Raw genomic sequence first — 248 nt, 5'->3', positions numbered from 1 at the left:
AATAACGCGAAGGGCAGAGGCGGCGGCTCTCGTGAAATGCCATTGAAGCGCCAAGTGACGGCCCTGAACGCATAAATCACGGCGCTCCCTCATGTAAATCACCGGGGATTTTAATCCCGACCAAATTTGGACTCGACTTCAACATTTTGCCTGTATGTAGAGCTTGATTTGATGAGCGAACGATTTATGCAACGCAGAGCCATGATGCTCTGGCTGCCTCCTCCGCGCGGGGCGGCTGTGACAGCGGA

Source organism: Penaeus monodon, chromosome 21 (genome assembly GCF_015228065.2).
Source record: "Penaeus monodon isolate SGIC_2016 chromosome 21, NSTDA_Pmon_1, whole genome shotgun sequence".
Classification (NCBI taxonomy): domain Eukaryota; kingdom Metazoa; phylum Arthropoda; class Malacostraca; order Decapoda; family Penaeidae; genus Penaeus; species Penaeus monodon.
Note: the sequence above shows the minus strand (reverse complement) of the source record.